We start from the raw sequence: 19,501 nt of genomic DNA, 5'->3' as shown, positions 1-19,501 counted from the left end.
AATGCAGGTGAGTTAATCAGGGGACTGGGAACAGCTGTGGAGGAGAGCAAGAGGCACATCGAGGGAAGGAGAAAAAAATAACACAAAGGAAGCTGAACGAGGCTCAAGACAACTACCAAACAAGGGGGAAAAATACTAACACTGATGTAATAATACTAAGAGAAATAAGAACAGAACACAATACTAAACTAAGAAACTAAACACAAATTAATAAACTATTTCGTTTGGATCACTGCTGAGTGATCCAAACGAAATCCAAAATGTAAACACCCAAGAATTATAACTGTTATAGCATTTTTGTTTTTTTTTTAAGTTATGTTTAACGTTGAAGCTTGCAAAAAAAACAAAAAAAAAAACTTAGATGTCTATTTAGAAGAATCAGTCTGGCAAACATTAATGGCCTATGAGCATCTTGAGGAGATTATCCAATTTTGTGATGGAATATTCCACCCACGATCCCGCTTGGCTAACGTCTGGGGACAACTGGAGCTGTTCAGTATTCCAACGCACACGGAACTAGGAGCAATGTTTTGTTTTGGCGATTTTTAAATGTTGAATTTTCCAATGCGCAACGTGATCCAATGAATGCAGGCGCTCGACGGCAACTTTAGCCGGGCTGTTTGTGCCCTCGGGGAAATTCAGAACTCTCCCAAGTTTCAAAAGGCACAGTACAGATGCGAAATTTTAAACTATCCATGTTTATATTGGCATATCTTTGATGTTAGATGAAAAGTGCTGTGCAGTAAGTGATTAAATGTACAAAAAACAAATGTAAGTGATTTTAAGATCCTGTAGCTTAAGGCTGCACACCCTTCGAGGCTTTTTGGTGTTCTTTTATGCAAAAATTATCAACTTATTAACCAGGATGCCAAATGTTAATTTCCACTATGTGTACACTGGTCTAAACATTAACTTAAGCTATGCTTTAAAAAAAAGATTGTGATAACTATTGAGTTTTTCTGTATAGCAAAGCATTTGTTTTGTCTTTGTTGTGGCAAAATGAAATTCCTTTCTCTTTTTTTTCTCCTCCTTTTCACTTTGCATTTTTATGTTTGATATGAGCGCAGGCAGGCGGCCCGCTCAGCTGCTGCGAGAAGTGGCACACTCAGATCATTAATCAGACTCGACGGCGCAGTGGGTAGCAGGCAAGCCACGGGAGAGCACTAATGCATGCAAATGTATACTCGTTTCGGGGGCAGGTTAAGCCAAGGACGGAACCTAACCAGTGGTGGAGGGGGGGTGGGGAGGAACAAAAGCAGAGAGAAAGAGATGAACATATCACAGCGTAGGTGAGAAGCTGCTCTTTGAGCCGTAATGAAATACGAGCGAAGCAGAACTGAATCAGTGCCACACTGGAGAAAAGGTAAAGGATGAAAGTATTACTGGACGTGCTGAGAAAAATCCGCAATTCCTCCTCTCTGATCTTCCAGTTGATGTTCTGTTTTTTTATATTTTGTTGTTGTTGTTGTTGCTTTGTATACGACACATTGTCAGAACCTATAGATGATCGCATCTCATAAAAGCTGCTATTATTCCGTTTCATGAGTGTTTCGTTTCATGAGTGTTGTCAGACATGCATAAGGAAGACATCGTTAAAATGAACAAGTGCAGGTGTCGGGGTTGGTTTTCTGCCAACAGAGGTCAGAACTTAATATTCCATCCTCTATAATTCTATCAGTGTCTGAGCCTCGTTATGGCTTTGGATTGTTGCCTTGGTGGAGATAACCTTACATGACTTTCCGAGATGAACCTCTTGCAAAAGGAGCTTAGGAATGGGAAGTGCCGCGATAACTGTGCCGGTGGGCGTCTGCTTCATCTCAAGTATGCTGGAAACTTAATCTTCTTTAGATTCATTTTTTAATATATTTATATATTTCCCTGCTTTGCCATGTTATAAAGCAGAAAGTTTGAGTCTTTGTGTCATTTCTTAATGTCACAGGCAAAAGAAGTTTCCAAAGAAGATTCTCGCCTCGAGAAGGAATAAGTGGGTACAAACAATGACCCAATTGAAGGATTTTTATTTATTTACTTATGATTAAGATTTTTATCACACTGGAAGTGTTTGTTTTAGTGTAGCCTCGTGTCTTGTGAGTCATTCTCTCGTTTAAAAAAATAATAATACCGTTTTAGATTGTTTGCTGAATGTGTATCGGCAAACAACGATTTTCAGTTTCCCAAGAATTTAAATGTGAGGTGACACATGGCATTGTAACTCTTCAAAATGGGAAAGACAAGACATTTACGTTAAGCAAATGAATGTTGAGAGGTATCTACATATTGAGCTACATATTTAAAAAAAAAACACACAAAAAAAACAGAAACTGGGCTAAAACCCAAGTTTGTTCAAATCATTTTGGGTGCCATAATGGTACCTTTCACAAAACATTTATAAATCCGGTCTTATCAAAAATCAAGCAATATGCCAAACACAAGAAATGATGGCAGAATTGTGGAACCACAATTTATATAGAGTGTTATTTCTAGCATAACCACTACTAAAGAAAATACCACTGGCTGAAGTCCAGTGATTCATTCTGTCTTGGCTCCATTCACGTTGACCTGTCCAGCAGGTCTGGTAATAGCAACACATTGTGTGTGTGACGCATTGATCGACAACGGTGTGTTTCTGCTGTAAATTCACCAGGCGACTGGTGACAGAGGCCATTCATAACGGCTGCATCACGTAACTGAGCGGGGAAGCCGCCCGCAAATAAGCCATATCAAGCTGTGACTATACCTCGCTTGGCATTTCAAAGGGATAACAGGAGCGTGCCGACTTCAACCCTATCATGAATTCTTGGTCCTTTGAAAAAAAAAAACCCACACAGAGACAGCTTAGTGCTTCAAATAGCAGCTAATGTTTCTTATCTTGCCACATTCAGTCTATATAAAATGTCCTGTATGAAAGAAATTTCTAACCCATGAAAGGTCCTGAAACGGGCAAATTTAAGTCGCTTTAATTCTGTCTTAAAGACAAACAGTGGAAAGTATCGAGCAGCTGAGATTAAAGCCTCGTCTTCCGTCAGGGCGTTATCGTGACTGGCTCAAATAAACCCAGATATTCTAGCTTGTCCAATAGAAGGACATTGCTGTCCCAATTGAAAACTATTCAGATTAGCTGATTAGTTAAAATATGTACACCCATTTCCACACATGAACTTTGTTGAAATGAAAAACCGAAACAAAGAACAACCTGAGGTTATGCAGTTCTGGTGTTTCACATGCGAAACTATAACTCTTTGACCCAATTTGCCCAGTTTCTTGCTCCTTCATTGCATTCCCGTTCTTGCATGGTTCCAAAATGTATGTATGTATGTAATTAACCCACGCAAAGTGTTTTACTTCAGTGGAGTTACTGAAATAAATTAACTTTTCAATTCTACTCTCATTTTGAGATCATGATTGCGTGGGACATGTTAGTTTTTTCAATAGATATATAGTATTTCCCACACTTAATGATTGTTTGATGAAAGTTCAATTGGACAAACACGGTCCGTGTTAAATCATTTGGAGCAGATGTCACTTCTATTCAGAAAAAGAAAAACAAAGGTAACAAATTTAAAAGCTGCAATAACAGCAAAAATACGCAAAACATAACTCCTGCAGCATGAGACAGTTATCTTCACGTTTTGGCGAAGTAGCATTTAATAAGGCGTCTGTGTCTTAGCATCGCAATGCTAACGCCAGAGAATTCTTCCTTCTCATCTAAAAGAGCCCATCTCAACCTTGCTTGGCAAGATATCAAATTGCAAAGCTCACAGTACCAGGGGCCTAGAAAGGCAGTGCCGGGGCGTTGTTTACCTAAGGCATGGTTTCTTCCTAAACTATTGAGTTTAAAATGTGAAGCAAATATGCAGTGGTGGGTTTGAAGTTTAAGGAAGGCAAAAAAAAACCTTCCAAAGCACATTGTTGGACAATTGCTGTATTTTTTCAGTATGAATTTATATAACCATGACAGATTTTGTTTGTTTGTTTTTTTTTGTTTTGTTTTGTTTTTTACATATCTGGAGGATAAAATATGCTGTATGCGCCCTATAGAATGCTGAGCTTTTGAGAATCAGGCAAACCGGGCATAGGATTATTACATAAGCCATCGTTTGATGATGAGTTTTTGCATTATCTTCACCGTCCTCACAAGCACACAGGATGTTCTCCCCCCTCCACCTCCACCACCAAGAGTCGTCCATTTTACAACAGAATGACACGTTTCTTCTTGATCGTGTGTCAGAAAAAAACAACAACAACAAAAAGAATTAACACAAAGAACGTCTGTGGCCAACAGCTGTCTGCCCTCCATCTGACACTGGAGACCGGTGGGAACCTCTGGCGCTCGGTCGGCTCAGCACGCACTCACACACTTCTGACATAACCACGCGGTTCACACGTTGATTTGTGCACGGGGGGCGACAGATGTCATCAGCCCGACCGAATGTTACAGAGGCCCACAGGACGACGTGCACTCAGGCAAGCGCTCGCTAAAGGCGCATACTTTTATAAAGGTGGCCCGCTGAGTAGGACACAACCTTGGATAAAAGCTCTGGTCCGGGGGGAGTGTTCCCTGAGTGGCCTGTTTGAAAGAGCAGAACGGTGGCCCGTTCACTAAGTGGAGCCGACAAATGGGGAAACCCTGATTTGTGAGCCATTATCTCGACAGGTAGACGGAGTTCTGCAACGTTGTGATACAGTCGGGACTCCACACAGCAGAAAATCTAAAACTCAGCAGTTACAATTAAGATAAAATAAACTACGACGGTATAATGGAAGTGATAATTACAAGAAACTAAGTTCTGGGGGGGAAAAAAACTGAGTTGTTAAAACCCACATTGAGCTTCCTAGATCTGATTTCGAAAAGGTTAAGGGGATTTAATCTCTGTCGCATCGTGTTTCTACACCAGGGAAAAAGGAAGGGGAGTCACGAATTACTGTTTAAAAGATTCTGTACACTCATCAGTGTAACAGGTAGCCAAATTTTTACCAAGCAAAAAGATATACATATAACTCCACCATCCACAAAATTGTCTCTTATAGAAAATGTTTCTTTTGTTGTTGTTTTTTTCCCCCAGGAGCTGCTTCTGTCATGTAAATGAATGTATTTTGCTCATTTTTTACAAAGGTTGCCAAATTCTATTCTTATGTATTGTTACCCCAGAATCAAAAATGCTGCAGGTTTTTTGCTCCAGTTCTTTTGTATGCTCACAATGTTTCGCTTCCAATTCATTTGCATTGTTTGCCGTGTGTGCGTGCATGCGTGCGTGCGTGCGTGTGTGTGTGTGGAAACCAACCTGAAGGATTTCAGAGGTTGGCAAATTACATTCGCAATCAATGACAACACAGCAGAAATCGATGTAAGCTGCGTGTGTGAAATTATGTTTTTATAGATCGCAGGCAAAAAAAAGGGGGGTGGGGAAGCCCCTACAAACAAGCCAGACAAAGAAAAATAAGAGCTATTATTTCCTTGCAGTGGGGGGATTTTTCTTTTAGGGAATATTAGAACGGCACGCTTAAAAAAAGAAAAAAAAAGGAAGGCAGTAGCTGGGAAGAATTAATTACTAATTGTGAGGGGTGCAAAGGGGGGAAAGAATGACATTGGTTCATTTTTAGGTTGTTCACAAAGTAGACCCTACATTCATCTCCCTCGGTCGTACGGGCGAGTCTGCACGGATTACATTAGTAAATTCCCCCCCCCCCGACGCTGCTTCTCCAATCATCTTCTTGGCACGGTCTTAAAAAAACTTACGTAACCTTGATGGTCTCGGGGGCACACGCACATATAAAAAGCACTAGCACCCTTGAATGCGGGACGAAGCGCATAAACAGACAGCTGGGTGAGCTTGGTCTGTTAGATATGAATCAGGGGATAGAGAAAGATTTATATAACACAAGGTTTAAGCTGAAGTGAAGCTGTGGCTTTAAGCCATTGACCCCTTTTTTCCCCCAAGTAAGGCACAAATGTATGCTTTCAGAGCTCTTGATATGAGCTTTTTGCAGTCACTTTTGCTTCTTGATCAAATAACTCTATTGTAATTTTTTATTTTTTTTTTGTGCATGGGTGCATTTAGAAAGAAATTTGTAACACTTTATTTGAAGGGTTGTGCGTAAGACTGATGTGGCACTGTCATAAACTTAAAGTGCTATTCGGTAAATAGTGACAATGCAAAGTTGCACTAAAATCTGCACAAAAAGTCCATCAAAAGTGTAAACTTTGCATTATTGGGTCTATAATGAGCCTTTGAATTCAAAGTTCTATTCAAATTTGCATTAAAAAAGTCATTTAAAAGTGTCAACGTGTGCCGAATGACACTTCATGACCACAGTTGTAAACATTCACGAACACTCCTTCGTGTTCATGTCAGGTGTTGTGCACACCCCTTCAAATAAAGTGTTGCCAAGAAAATTACAAACTCTTAAATTGTGAATGTAGCTGCTTTTGAAAGCAAAGTTGAGGTTGAAATGTTCCTGTGTCGGCTGCATGCATCATTTGCCAAACTGCGAGAAATTAAACTCATCCAAAGGTATGTAAATTACAGTAGAACTTATTACAGTTGTTTGCCAATAGAGGCACCTTGCTAAACATACCCAGTTATACACGACTGAGCATGTTATGATCGAATGCACACAACCTCTACTATTCCTGCTTTCCTGAGCACGTCTTGAGAAGAATTCCATCATTCCCCCCCAGTAACAATTACCACAAAGTCTGTGTTTTGTTTTGTGGCCAACAGAAATACAAAAAGTGACAAGCCTCTTACTGATGCTGTTTACCGGGCCTTGATTGGAGAGTAAGCGACAGCTGATGCTTGGAGAGCACTGACTAATGCACAATCAGCTGAGTCACCAAAGTAAAATGACCAGAAACCGTACAACAAATACATTCAGTCTTCTTGTTCAGACTTGCTGTATCCATGACGGAAAATAATGAAAGGGAATTATTAAGGAAAGATTCAACCAAACGCTATTGCATGTTCATGCTGCTTCTATTTTTTTTTAAAGTAAGTTTATCCCTTTAGGACATAACTTTTTGTAATGAAGAGCAAGGATATTTTGCTTCTCATGGAAAACTTCTTTTATGCCTAAATCATTATAATCAAACTAATTAAAAGGAAGGATATTCTAAAGTTGGTGTTTGCCAGGCATCGAAAAGCAGGTTATTGTTCATCTGAGCTAATTTTGAAAGTTACTGTATAGATTATTTGTGCAATCGAATAAGAGAGAGACAATAAAAATAACCAGATTTCTTTTTCTCTTGAGTTTTTGTGGCAAAAAGACATCTTACTTATACCCCCCCCTTCTCTAAAGCTGTAAAATTAATTGCAACACACAGGTGTTGAGGTTTTGTATGGTGTTTTCTTCCTCTGCGCTGGAGCTGCAGGTCTCCACCAGAGGGCGCAGCTGAGCTCCTGCACGTCTGCTGTTCATCAAACCACCAGCAGGAGGAATAAGAGGAGCCGGTTGCCAACCTGAGTGTTTACCTGTGAAGGTTTATCCACATTAATTAAGCTCAAACTTAATCATCTTCCTTGTGCTCTTTGCCAAGGTACCCTCCCAGGTGTTCCTTGGATTTACCTTTCTGTGCTCTATCCTGGATTTCTCGTTTCAAAAACCATCTTAAAATAACCTCTGGACCTTCATCTGCACGACTGGCGATCTCAGCTCCCCTTCGTCATCACCTTCTTCGCCCGCCCTCCAACGCTCTGACCATTAACCTTGCTTCAAGCCTCCGATGGTTTCTTCACTCAACCCGTTCCAAGTCTCCATTGCTCTCATCGTCTCCACCTGCTCCGGACATCCACGCCGACCGACACTCGGGGTTCCACTCGATGCTCCTTGGCGTTCAGTCCCAAGTCCGGTTCTCGAGATCTACCATCCTGTGACCTCTAGCATAGATGTGTCTCATCTTCAGCACACCTGAATCAAATGACTGGATTCCCTAATCATCTCTGCAGAGGCCTGGTAATGACCCCACTCATTTGATTCAGGTGTGTTGGAGAAGTATCTAAGCCAAAAGTTGCAGGATGCATGGTCAATCTCAGACTGGACATTAATCTACCACAAAGCTTCTCCTCTCACTACACCTGTAGTATGTGTTTATACATTCATCTTCTTTGCTCGCCTCTTGCCCCCTTCCTCACAGCGCTCCTGCCTCCCCGTGCTTCCAAAACCACCTGGACCAAGTACATCGCACTATTCATTGTTGTAGATTTCAACAAGCAGCTCTGCCTCCTGAGGGTTGTCTTGCATGTGGGTCAGAAACTTACCATGACCAAAGTATTTCATTTACTTTGGTGCGCTGCATAGTGTTCAACAATAAAGGAACTTTACCTCGTCTTTCCATATTGTTGGGTTTGTCCAGAAATTGTTTTGTGTATTTTCATGTTACAACCACAAGTCTTGGTGCTGATTAATAGGACTAAGCGTGGTAGAGGAACATAAATTACTGCACAGTTAGAAAGTGGGAGGAAAATGACACATGGGTTGGGGAGCACTGTTTTAGGGAACGTCCCCACCAGCCAAAAATAGACCTTTTTTTTTTTACTAATTAGGTTACTTCTGAAGAACAGTTGTATAGGATTTGTGACTATCAGAGTAAAACTTGGGGAAAATGTGAACAAAGCAAACAACACGGTGAACTTTAAATGAAAAGAGCTGGAAGCCCTTCCGACTGTTACAAGCCTCATAAAGATTTCGACTGTGGGTTTTTACAAAGAGTGCGCCTGAACGGTGTAAACCAGCTCAATAACAAATGGAGTTTGCGGAGGACATTTATGTGGTCCCTTGTTGCCTTTTTGTGTTATTAAAAAGGCACATCGGGGGCCAAGTGGCAATGTCATTTGCCAAACGGGGCCTCTTGGACCGGCTGTGCAAACATTTCACCTTCACTCGTACTCTAACGTCACCTGGTTTTTTTGTTGTTTTTTTTAAAGGTAATGCCAACAAGTAAAGAAACATAGACAAACCGGTTCCAATAATGACAGAACTGTCATAATCAAGTTTTGGAGGTCATGTCAATATTCAAAACGTTTAAAAAACAGAAGGCACCAAACATCAAAGTCGGACACTAAGAAATGGTAAATGGACCAGATTTATAAAGCACTTTTTTTTGGCACACTGACATTTTTAAAGCACTTAACACTCCAGTCATTTTCCTCTAATCACACAATTACACACACACACACACACACACACACACACACATTCATACATCACTCACATTGGCTTTGCAAGACAATTACTCTCCCCACTTAACCACCGTTGCCAACTCAGACATCATAATGCAGGATTTGAACTAAAAATACAGTAATAACAAACAATAAAAAAATAAAGTTGTGAATTATTTTCTTTTTTGGGGTTTTCTACGGCTAATTTATATAGATTCAAGAAAGAGAGAAAGGACAAAAATTGTTGCTATTGATGGACCAATGGGCAAACAGACAGATGGATGGTGAATATTTGAGAAATTATTGCTTGGATTAATTTTAAAAAATAGATGAATTGCTAATGGCTGGATTCGCGTGTATGACATTTTGACCAGATGATAGGGAGCACAGTCTGGAAAAACAAATATTTCCCAAACTATTTGTTTTTCTACGTTCCTTCGCACCAACAAAACACTTAAATCCGACTCCCTGCCTTTTCAGACTTTTCCCGATGGCACAGGAACAGTGCGCCTCCATCTATTTGCAGATAAGTCATGAGGAAAATGTTTACTACCATATCAGTATTCCATGGGAACAAGTCCATAAAACACTGAAGCCATAAAACACAACATATGCACCACTGCCAAGACACCAACATCAGTAAGGATTTGGCACCTTTATGTCCGCCGCATCATTAAAAGCATTACATCAAGCCTATTAAGGGCGGACAATCTTTAGCATCCTGCTGGAGGATACTGGCTAACTCCACCGTCGTTGACCCCATTTTGTTCATGTCTCCAGCCTGCATAAGCAGTCCTGCTGCTTACGGATTTTGGTCAGAGTTACTTTTGTTTTGTTTTGGGTTTTTTTTCCAGATTCTCTGCAGGAACACTGATTGACCTGGCTTGTTTGGGAGAAAGGACAGACGTAAGCTTGAAATGCCTCCCAGGCTTGACACAGCACTGCTCCAGCTGCACTCTGTAATTACCAGCAGCACAATCAGCACACTCGTTAATTTCAGCTGACTGACAGCCGCTGACGGCTCAATTGCGGAAAATGCACTGGTACGACTTCATAAGTAAAATGGAACCGACAACCTGAAGCGTCCCCCTCGCGTTTGCGTTCAGGAAAGTGCAAATAACGCTCGTGTTCTGCAACGCAACACAACGCAGCACACTCATTGCTTCCACGAAATCTCATCTTAACCGATAGATGGAAAGACAAAGCATTAAAGCGACAAAAAAAAGAGGAATTACTTTAAAAAAAACTAAAATAAAATCAAGCTTCTTACATTATGTAACCCCAAGGTGCTGCTGCGAGAGCTCGCAAAAGGGAAGAGCTCTCAGGCTCTCGGAAAGTATTGATTTAATCATAAAAGAATGTGAAGGAGAACAAACTAGATTCCAGCAGCAAAGTAATTGGGCTGAGTGAGCCGGCAGAATTGGCTCAGATAAATAGGTCACATAATAGGCTGTTCATGGCTGCAGTTTGACATGATGCAAGAGAGAGCGAAGGTTCAATGCGGACGTAGGAGAGGCGCTACGACTATGACGGAGAATAAGGGAAAACGTGCCTTATTTGTGAAATGTGTCCCGTTCGTCAATTTAAATGTGTGTGTCACGTCCCGAGCATTGATCAGACGTTAAATTAAGGTTGCAGTTTGTGCTACCTGGTGGCTACGTGATGCGTGATGCACATATGTGGCTGAGTCAGTGGGCAACCCCCAATGGTTCCCTGGTAAAACTGTTCACATCATTTGTAGTGACAAATCAATGCTGGGCAGTTAGCCGGATTGTTCCTTTAGATTTTATCAGGTAGGAAACCTGCAATCCTAAGGTCAGTCAAGCTGTTGTTCTCATGCTGCACTCGTCTTATTTCTTCATTAACAGTAACTTGTATGTATTTTGTACATTTTGTCAGGTTAAACCCACAAATTTCAATGTTGCTACATTCGGATTTGATGGGATAGATGAACACAAAGTAGCACTTATTTGAGAAATGACGGGGAATAAAATCCAATTCCTTCCTGGTCAAGATTTACATTGTATTCTGACATACAATATGTATTCTGAGTGTAGGATAATTCAAAATACATTCACAATGTCTAAATATGTCAAAAGCTGCTTGTGAGTAGTATTTACAAAAGGCGTCAAATAACTTTGAGAGTTCCCTCTGTGTTTTATTATTCCTGACTAACTGATTAAAAAAAAAACATTTTTGAAGTCTGTATGTTTTCATCCATCCATTGTCCTTGCAGGGGTGCTAGTAGTTATATCTAGCGGTTAATGTACGAAATACAGTTTGCCAGTATGTACATATTTTTAGCACAATTTGTAAAACTATAGTTTTTAATAGGATTCTGGATTAGGAATTGTTCCATTTTCCGTTTTGCTCTTTTTACAGATAAAAGTAAAGTCGCTGAAAATTAATTTTACCTCTCGCCGTTTTGCTTTAAAACAAAAGTTAAGTGAATTTGCCACCACCAACTTACCCCTGTTTCACTTTGTTCATAAAATGAATGTCGTTTTAAACTGCGGCAGCATGACAAATGTATTGTTCACGGTGAGGGGTTTTTCAAGCCGCCAAATGGATCAGACTAGCCTCAGCAAAAAGAGAAAAAAAGAAGGAAAAAAATCGATAAAAGGATTTCTGCGAGTTTCTTCTTGTTTTGAAGAAATCTGTTTTCATGTTATTTGTGTATGAGACGACTGATTTGACCTTTTATTTTTTTCTTTTAAAATGTAAATGAACTCGGCAGATGATGAGCCAACTGCACGGTAGCGCTGTCATCGGAGCGAACGGTAGAGGTGACATTTACACCATGACAGGAAATGTGATGAGCTATCAATCTCTCCTGCACACGCGCGCGCAGCCGCCTGGCCGCCGCTTGCGTGCTATGAATAACCGTGATGAACTTAGCCGTCGGTCATTTCTGACGCGGCTACACAATGGTGCGCAGCTGAGGAAAGCTTGATTACCTTGAGGGTAAATCAGTACATGTAGCATCTTTCATCAGTTCCACTAATAATTTCACAACCATCGTTATTTCTTTTGGGGACACTCAACTGCCAAACTGTTGCTAATAAAATGAAGCCTTGCATCCTACTCAAATCGTTTCTAGGAAATTTCTAGGAAAGACTTTCTTTCTTTATTTTATTTTTTTTTTTTTTAGAATTACTTCTGCATCTGCCCACTGTCTTCTTAGCAAGGACAAATACTTTAAAGAATAAGCATACTCATAAATAAGCATTAATAACTCTCTTATAATCATTCCAGAGGGAAACTGTTTCATTTAACTTTGTTGCTCATTGAGCAGAATGGTGATTCTCATTTTCACACAGGGATCACTTTAACTTGTTTTGTTATAAAAGTGAAACTGTTTTCTTATAACAGTAACTTGATTATTCTGCAGCCTTTCGTAAAATGAGAAAATGAACTCCAGATGAACTTGTCCACAACTTACTTCGTGGTCACATTAATTGCAGATACAAATGCATTTTGGGTAAAAGTTGGAACCCATACAGAACCCAGAGGCGTTGTACATCTAAAAAAAAAAGAGTTTTCTCAAATGTATTTTTGACAGTTTATGTACAGCTAAGTCTGCAAATATACAATATTTTAGTTCCGTCAATATGTTTATTTTGACTGGAAGGAATGTTAATGTTTTGGAGAAGCCCAGCCAGAGTCCTGGCTTGAATTTGATAGAGAATCTATGGTGAATGTTGAAGGTTATGGCTGGGCAACCTTCAAGCATCAAATCACCAAAGATAAGTCATCAAAAATGTGAGTGGAAACCTGCAAAATCTTTCATTTGCAAGACTGATTCATACCACTGAACCATTGTTATTTATTCACTTTTTTCTCATAGGTTTTCTGACAATAAGCTCAGCTATTATCTAATTGTTCATACTTTGCACTAATGTGATTAGCTAATTACCTGCTGGTTTATTGGTAATGCAGAGTGGATTATGACATCAGCAAACTTCTGCTTCAACAACAGATTCAGATATAAGAACATTTAGATGCAAATTTTCAATTTCATTGGTTTTACTAGATAGCAAACATTACCGTTATCCACTGCTTATAGCCAATACGCTTGCTAAATTAGCTTTAAGTTTATTGTTCGTAGTCGAGTGGGTGGAAATGGAAGTGAAAACTTCAACGAAAGGCAAAGACCATCATTCACTTTTTGAAAATAACTTGTCAATAGTAAGCCTACCCATTAGCTGTTATGATATCCTGAAGCTAACAAGCGCTCATGTTGTTAGCTAATTACCTGAGTCTTCTGTTAATAGCCAAGTGCATGAAAGCAACACAAATGGCTTTGTCAACTAAATGCACATTTAATCTAATCAGTATTCATGTGTTCAGCTTTTTCTTTCGTAGTTGCATTGAAAACATAATACAGGTTGTGTTTTTTAATTATTATTTTTGCTTCAGATGTCAAACCTTGAAAAAAACAAAACAAAATCTTTTTATGAACCCCTTGGGACTCCTGACCTCAGCTTTTGGAACAACTGTTTAAGACCGATGACCCGTTTTCTTGAAAGTCATTAGTTTCCTTTCATTTCAGCAAATGCACCTGTCAAAACTGTAACTTTTGAGAAGTGGTGAAATCAATCACAGCTGTCACTGGTATTATCCGGGGTTGTTTTTTTTAGGTGCCTGTGTTTAGGTACTTTTTGACAAAACTAAAAAAAAAAAAAACTCAGATCTGGCATTCGGAGACCGAACTTTACCAAAACAAAAGATGTTCTAAAGTGTTTATGTGTTTTTTATGCGTCATTCTCTGAGAACTGAAAGGCGAGTTGAAGGGAAAGGTTATGACCACAAACCGCATTGTCTAATGACGACTCAGCATCTGCCATGATAGTAAAGATGACTAAACGTTCAGCTAAACCACATCTTAGGGCCTGCCAAAACAAAAACAAAAAACCGACAATATCAGGATGAATTCATTACCCTTTAAAACATCATGCAACTGTCAGTGTAACACGCTGAAGCGTGACTCTCAAGCATCCAGCCTCCTACTCCCTCTCAGCTTCCAGTATGAATAGATAATTACACTGGGTCATTCATCTCTTAGCAGGTTTGTTATGTGTTTCAGTTCATCCCACGTCCCTGCCAGTGTGCCAGTCCTGATCCGACACCGCGTTTGTGCCGATCCAATCTGCTATACCTTTCTTTCCCTTTCAAATATTCATCGCCGTGAACGCAAACGTGAACTGCATTGAAAGATCTTGTTTCCGCACGTAGCTCACGGCACGGCTTATTATTGGACGGGGCACTGAACCGCGACAAAATAAAGCGGAAGGGGTCATCCTGGAGCGCTCTCTGAGAAGCCGATTCATGAAAAATAATTAATCTTCGGGGAGATGTGTCCTCTGTTGTTTTTGGTAAAGAGTGAAATCCCCTCGTCACCCCTGTGTGAAGTGGAGATGGATTTCAAGATGAAACCTCCTCATGTGAGGACTGATAAGATCAACAAGTGGGTCAAGTTTTTATTTTATTTTATTTTTTACAGGAGTTGAACAGGGTTTTTGTAGACTCATTTTCTTCTCAATATCTGGCATCAAAACAGACAGAAAAGTAGAAAATACAAAGACGTCAGTGAGAAAACTGTAGCTCTCCTCAATTCTGTCCCATCGTTGAGGACCAATTTCCACGATGCTTGAAGGTTCATCTGGTCACCAGGTCAATGTCCGTCCATGGTAGCCCCCCAGAAGGAGGCAGGTTCTCTAGTCTATGAAAAAAAAAAACATTTCTTGTGAAGATGCTGGGTGTACTTATACTCAACTCCTGATGAGACTTGGAAAGGGGATAAAAGTTCTACAAAACTTACTCCTTCTGAACTGTGGCATTGAGATTCATCTTGGGGGTTACCAAGTCTCCAAAACAAAGTTTAGCTACTACCTAATTAGCAAGCGGTTTGGCGATTTTGCTTTTTTTTTTTATGATGGTGTGTTTGTCTTCGAAAGATTCAGGACTTCTAAAGTAACAAGACCGGTTAAGAGCATTTTGGACTCAGAAATGTCCATATATCCACACTTGTTGCTTTCCGTTTGCGGATGACGTTTTGGTTAGTCCTTTCTGTGTAAAGTTGGCAAAATTGGGGTTTAACTGTGAAGCACTGTCATTTAGAACGCTGCTTAATGACAAGGTAGCAATTCACGTGGGGGGCAGGCATAAAAATAGCTTTTTTTAATGTCAAGGTTCGTGGAAAATGCGAACGCTACTCTTTCGAGTGCATTCATGCGCAGAACTGCTCATTAATGATGGACTGTGGCTGATGTAGGAAAACATTTAGAGCTGACAACCTCGGCTTGCTTTCATAGCGAGGAGGCGCGGTACCAAAAACGACACTGAAAAATTGCACATTTGGGAAGGAATCATTATTCTTGATCAATAAAAATAGGCTTTGCAACTTTTACTGCCATCCCCATGCCTATTTCTCCCAGAGAAATAATTTGCCTAGTCAGGAACATGAGGATTAACTGGGCTCCCATACATGTGCGCCGGCATTACCCGTTTGATTTCATTCTGTTTTTCCTTTAAAGTTTGCACAGAGCCGGCTTTTTCAGACGCGCGTTTATACCCTCTAAGAATGAACAAATATCAAATCAAACGCAACATATTTTTATCTTATTTCTTCCTCCAAAGCAGCTCTTTGAGGAGCTTATAATTGCCATGTGCTCCGCTGAAGGCAGGCACATAGATCAGACACAACTCACAAAAGCTTCTGCGAGTGTATGTGTGTGTGTGTGTGTGTGCGCGTACTACGGTTAGACAAACTGCCAAACAGCCAGCAGGAGCAAGCGAGGCAGAGGATGATTTCAAAGGTGGGAACAGTATGCCGAAACTGCATGTGGCCATTCATCTCCTCGCTGCAGAGCAGGCAGGTACGGAGGGGTACGACGGCCCGTACAAGGTCAATATTTTACTTTGGCTCGCGCCGGCTCGATTTAATTACAGGCGGAGCGCCACCAAAAGAGCACGCAGAGATCAACAGATGCTGCAAAACTCAAGCCCCTATGGTTCTACAAGCAACACAATTTGTATCGTGTTGGAAGACGCTGGCACGTTCAGTCCCGACTCGCAGCAAAGCAGGGCCGCGCTCTTTAAACGGGGAAATTATTTTGGTTGGAAATGCGTCGTCCGTGAATTGCATTCCTGATATGGAAGTATAAAAATGTCTTGAAACATAATTAAAATTAAAAAAATTTCACATCACAGTCAATTACTTCTCTGTATTTTATTATGATTTTATGTGCTACTTTGTAAAGTGAAAGGGAATTTCTAAAGGTTTTTTTTTCTTTGCAAATCATTGAAAAAATCGTACATGCTGAATATGAGCCAACACTTTGCACCACTCAGTTTCACACAATAGTTTCCCAAACTAACCCTGCTTTAAACAGTAAACTCCACTCCTTATTCCTTGTTTCCCCTCCCCCCCTCCCCCACTTGCAATATACATGCATTCCTCCCACTTTAAAAAATATTACTTGAACTGTTTAAACATGCAATAATAACCCAAATATCAACATGTTTTTTTTTAATTATTATTATCTTGAGTAATGTAAAACAGCCTGATTGGCTTATAATAAGGCTGAGAGGCAGCGATATAAGCAGCCTGTCAGAATGATTGTGTCGACAAGAATCAAGAAGGTCTAAAAATCCTCGGGATAAGTTTCATTTTCATTATATCCATTACATACCATCTAAGCAAATGAAGCGGAGACAGCTAAGCGCAGTTTTATTTTCATGTCACCGAGTACAGTGGCTGGGTTCATAGGAACACCAAGGAGCGATGTGATTGGCTGAGCGTACCAGGAAGTCCAGCCGCGACGCTGCAGTCACCTGACTTTGTTTTCGACGCAGGCGCATCATCTGCTTTCCGAAAATCAACAGAACAGCAACGGCGACAGATACAGAAGACAGAGACCAACATGGTTGAGGCTCCAAGCGGCGCGGCGGTCGTGTGGCTGCTGGTGTTTTCCTCCCTCATCCCCGCGGCGGAGGCGTACGACGCGGGCGACGCTCTGGCCCTGCTGCTGTGCACCGTCCTCGCCGTGGTGGGGTTCTGCGTCGGCCTCGGCTGGTACGCGCGGAGGCGGAATGGGCCGCCGCTCTGAAGAACGGAGGATTTCAGACGTTGGTCACGTCTTTACCGCGTGCCGCGTTAAACCTCCCTGTGCACGCGCCCCTCTCTGCAATCTCCTGATCTTTTGGTGCAGGTTCTGCTCTGAAACGTGCCTTATTGGAGATGCATTTCCAAACCAAAACTCTGGGTGGGAGAGCCACGTGAAACACAGGAAGGAGACATCCAGGAAGTGTGCGAAAACAACGCTGTGATTAAGGACCAAACATTGTTGCCTTCCATGCACAACAAAGACTTTTTAGAAGATTTCTGCTTAAAATGCCTGTTTGTCTTTAACCAAATATGTTGGCTTTAAACGATCACTGTGGTTACTTGGTGTGCTTCTGAAATCAACATTGATTGATTTGATCTGTGATGATCACATGACTTAACTTTGCTTTGGAAAGTTTGATCTAATAGATCTGATTACAGCTTTTTGTAAAGAATAAACACATTGAATCAAACTTCTTTTAATGGTTCTTGTTTTTATTGATGTGGTGTGTACTTCACAATATCCTTTTCTTGGTCCCTGGGCATAAGTTGTCTTTTATTATTATTATTCAGAATTTTGTCTGTTATTGCAAGTGGCTTAATATTTGGCAGTATATATTTTGGTCTGAGTTAAATAAGATGAGAGGGAAAAAGCCCTACTTTGGTTAGGACTGAAGTCAGTCAAATTCATTAAAAAAAATTTAAAATGTCTGCATGAGTAGATTTAGTCTTTCACAGTGCCCTGTTTTACTCTTTCACTCTTCAAATCATATCAAAATTTGTTACGTGGACTGGAGGAGATGCAGTGGTCTGCTGCTCAGGTGGTGTTAATGGATTATTTTATAAGATCAACATTTGCATTTTTTTTTGTTTGCTCTAGACATGAAGCACTATGGGGAGGGAGACAAATAGCGCATACTAATTTGAACAAATGGTGGCAGCACCATGCTGTGGGGATGCTCTTCTTCAGTAAGCATAGAAAGATGGATGGAGCTAAAACAGCACTATTTAGATGGGAAAAGAAGATTGTGGGTTGCACTGGGTTTCATTTGGGGGCGTCAGAGTCAAAGGGGGGCCGAGTAAGAATGCAGAATTTAAAAGCTATTTATTTTAATTCATGTAAAGCATTTTGAATTGCCTTGTTGCTAAAAATGTGCTATATAAATAAAATTACCTTACCTTAAAAAAATTCTTTTGAAAATATATGGGTTTTTTTCTACTATTCTCATTAAGCATTTTGTGTTGTTTTGTCTCATAAAATTGTGGTTGCGACATGAATTGAATTAAATGAATACTTTTTCAAGGTTCTGAAATGGTTAAATGTGGTCAAACATAGCTGTGGGAAGTCACTTAGGCTTTTCATATCGATAACAATAATAATAAAATAAGCATGTTAGATATTCTTCCCTCTGTGGTAGATGTGTCAGTTTCAAGTCCAACTTCTCTGCATGTAGGATAACAACTACATCATCTTTTTTGCTGTCCCCCCCCCGCATGTATTGAATGTATGTACATATGGCTGATTGAGTCATTGTTCCCCATTGTGGCCATGTCTGTGACATCACAGCGCCGCCGTACATGGTTTGGGGGCGGCGGGCGGTGGAATCAGATCCTATGAATTTCTCATGCTGACCAGGCAGAACGAACAAGCGGGAGCGCAGAGTGCTCGTGTATAATGCATACCTCCTACAGTACAAAAGGAATCCATCCAACGGTGATGTTGGTCTGGCTTAAAACCACAGCGCCTTGTGCATTTCGTCCAAAGTACAAACAATAAATAAAAATGTAAAAAAATCTACAAACAATAGTGACCTTGTTTAGTGACCCCTCTATATTTGTGCTGCAGCATCTACCGATTGTTTTGGGTTTCTCACTTGTACTACTTACACTGGGACTTTGAGCCTTCCTGACACATGAACATGCTTGGGTCACAGTTGTTGCATCATGTTTTGATGTCGCTGCCCCTGCTGACCAAAAGGATCCCCACAGCATGATGCTTCTACCACCATATTTACGAAGTAGTTGAAGCTGCTTGGTTGCACTTAATTTTATTCAGGGGTATATAGACACCATAAGCTCTTTGGTGAAAATAATAATAATAATAAAAAAGGAAAATATTTTTTTTTAAATATAATTTATTGACTTACAATTTAAAAAATAAAAAAGAGTAATTTTACACATCTAAAGTAATGACTCAAACAACGTCCTTCTTTTTCCCTTCCTGCTCGTTGCGTCGCGC

The sequence above is a fragment of the Poecilia formosa genome, unplaced genomic scaffold (assembly GCF_000485575.1).
Source record: "Poecilia formosa unplaced genomic scaffold, Poecilia_formosa-5.1.2 Scaffold9, whole genome shotgun sequence".
Lineage (NCBI taxonomy): Eukaryota > Metazoa > Chordata > Actinopteri > Cyprinodontiformes > Poeciliidae > Poecilia > Poecilia formosa.
Note: the sequence above shows the minus strand (reverse complement) of the source record.